Raw genomic sequence first — 2,870 nt, 5'->3', positions numbered from 1 at the left:
ATGCTTGGTGATTTTACTACACCAACTCCCAACTTCTATGGAAGAAGCATATCAATCCCTACCGTAGGAGCAAACAATTTTGAGCTAAAGCCTCAATTAGTTCCTCTACTGCAACAGAACTGCAAGTTTTATGGACTTTCATCAAAAGACCCTTATCAGTTTTTAACTGAGTTCTTGCAGATCTGTGATATTGTTAAGACTAATGGAGTTGATCCTGAAGTCTACAAACTTATGCTTTTCCATTTTGCTGTAAGAGACAGAGCTAGAACATGGTTGGACTCATAACCTAGAGATAGCCTGGACATTTGGGATAAGCTGGTCACGGCTTTCTTAGCCAAGTTCTTTCCTCCTCAAAAGCTGAGCAAGCTTAGAGTGGATGTTTAAACCTTCAGACAGAAAGAAGGTGAATCCCTCTATGAAGCTTGGGAGAGATACAAGCAGCTGACCAAAAAGTGTCCTTCTGACATGCTTTCAGAATGGACCACATTAGATATATTTTATGATGGTCTGTCTGAATTTTCCAAGATGTCACTGGACCACTCTGCAGGTGGATCCATTCACCTAAAGAAAACACCTGCAGAAGCTCAGGAACTTATTGAAATGGTTGCAAATAACCAGTTCATGTATACCTCTGAGAGAAATCCTGTGAGTAATAGGACGCCTCAAAAGAGAGGAGTTCTTAAAATTGATGCTCTGAATGCCATACTGGCTCAGAATAAATATTGACCCAACAAGTCAATATGATCTCTCAGAGTCTGAATGGATTGCAAAATGCATCCAATAGTGCTAAAGAAGCATCTTCTGAAGAAGAAGCTTATGATCCTGAGAACCCTACAATGGCAGAGGTGAATTACATGGGTGAAGCCTTTGGCAACACCTATATTCCTTCATGGAAAAATCATCCAAATTTTTCATGGAAGGATCAACAGAAGCAAGGCTTCAATAATAACAATGGTGGAAAAAATAGGTTTAGCAATAGCAAACCTTTCCCATCATCATCTCAACAATAGACAGAGCATTCTGAGCAGAATCTTTCTAGCTTAGCAAACATAGTCTTTAATCTATCTAAGGCCACTCTTAATTTCATGACTGAGACAAGATCCTCCATTAGAAATTTGGAGACACAAGTGGGCCAGCTGAGTAAAAGGGTTACTGAAACTCCTCCTAGCACTCTCCCAAGCAATACAGAAGAGAATCCCAAAGGAGAGTGCAAGGCCATTGATATAATCAACATGGCCGAAACCTTAGAGGAGGAGGAGGACGTGAATCCCAACGAGGAAGACTTCAGGGAACGTCCAATGGTCAGTAAGGCAATTTCTGGGCCCCCAAAACCCAATCCAACTTATTTCTGAAGCTATTTAAGGCCAAATTGAAGTTAGATGAAGGGGGAAAATTAGGTTTAGGTGTTTATCATGTTGTAGGTCATTTTCTAGAGAGAGAAGCTCCACCCCTCTCTCTAGAATTAGGGTTTTTAGCTTAGTTTCCTTTTAATTTCAGCACTTTAATTCTTGTTTTGATGTAGTTTCATTTATGTTTCTATGCTTTATTGTCTTTATCTTCTTCATCTCTTTTGTTGTTTTCTCTTTTATGTTAATTTTTATGTTATAAACACTTTTGTTACTTTCACTTCCATTTAATTCAAATTTATGTTTCCATGTCATTTATTGCTTTCTTTAGTTGTCATTGTCATTTTCTTGCTTTTGGTAGTTAGCATTTATTTTTATTGCATTTTAATATTATTTTATTTCCATGCACACCAAGTGTTTGATAAAATGCTTGGCTTAGTCTTTACTTAGTTTTTCTCCACTCCTGGCTTGAAATTGTTGACTTTGGTCATCCTTGAAACATTGATGTCCATTCTTGTTTGATACATTAGAGTAGTTAGTTGATTTAGTCTCCCTTGACTCTATGTGACCCATTAGTGTTGACATAGGACTTAGGGATTGAAATCAACTATGCCTATTTGACTTATCTTCGATTTAAGGTTGACTAAGTAGGATTAACTCTTCATTTTATCATCATGTGTTTGTGGTTAATGCCTAGGATAGATAACCTTAGCTCTCAATTACTTTCCAAGAGGTTTCTTGCATTTTAAGTTTCCTTTCCTTGCTTTTAATTGCTTTGACTTTTATCGCTTTGACTTTTAATTTCTTACATGTTAAGTTTTCTCACTATTGGTTGAGAAATTAGATGTTTGGGTGGAATTGAGTTGTGGATGTCCATTCTGTATTGTGTGAGAATAGTTAATTGGTTTGGTTTCCATTGATGCTAGTCTTTCACTAAGTAATTAGTGAGTTGACTAGGACTTACGGATTGAGATCAATTACACTCTTTTGACTGATTCTTAAGGAGATTGACTAGTTTAGATATATTCCACACAATTTCCATGTTTGTGGTCCACAACTAGGATAAGAAACCTAGATTACCAACTTCTTGCCAAGAGTTGCCATTTACATTCCTTGCATGTTTATTTGCTTTCTTTTAATTTCTTGCATGCTTGTTTTACTTTCTTGCTATTTACATTTCTCGCTTCTCTTTTGTCATTCCCAACCCCCATTTCCTCCATAGCCAATAAATGTACACTTAATTGCAATTCCTAGGGAGAACGACCCAGGAGTTTAATACTCTCGGTTATTTTGAATTGAATTGTGACATAGAACATTTGATTTGGGAGTTAATTGTTGATCTAGACTATACTTGTAACGAAAGAAATCCTATTTTGTGTAAATCTAGATTGACGATAAATTTTTATTATCACTTATCTCAACAATAAAAGGAAAGAAAATATGGTTAGCTATGTCCATATAATTCATCTACTATTGTTTTTAATTTTCGAATAAAAAATATTAGTAGATCTAAAAGCATAAAGA

At 36.1% G+C, this 2,870-nt stretch overlaps 1 non-coding gene across 1 annotated transcript; it reads right to left on the bottom strand.

The window, feature by feature from the left end:
- Positions 1–363: 363 nt before the first annotated feature.
- LOC112699650 (small nucleolar RNA R71) lies at positions 364–471 on the bottom strand. The gene has a single exon (XR_003152594.1). It is a non-coding gene; the product is annotated as a small nucleolar RNA R71 (small nucleolar RNA).
- Positions 472–2,870: the final 2,399 nt, after the last annotated feature.

Source organism: Arachis hypogaea, chromosome 6 (genome assembly GCF_003086295.3).
Source record: "Arachis hypogaea cultivar Tifrunner chromosome 6, arahy.Tifrunner.gnm2.J5K5, whole genome shotgun sequence".
Classification (NCBI taxonomy): Eukaryota; Viridiplantae; Streptophyta; class Magnoliopsida; order Fabales; family Fabaceae; genus Arachis; species Arachis hypogaea.
The sequence above is the reverse complement of the archived record's forward strand: the minus strand, read 5'-3'. Positions and strand labels throughout refer to the sequence as shown.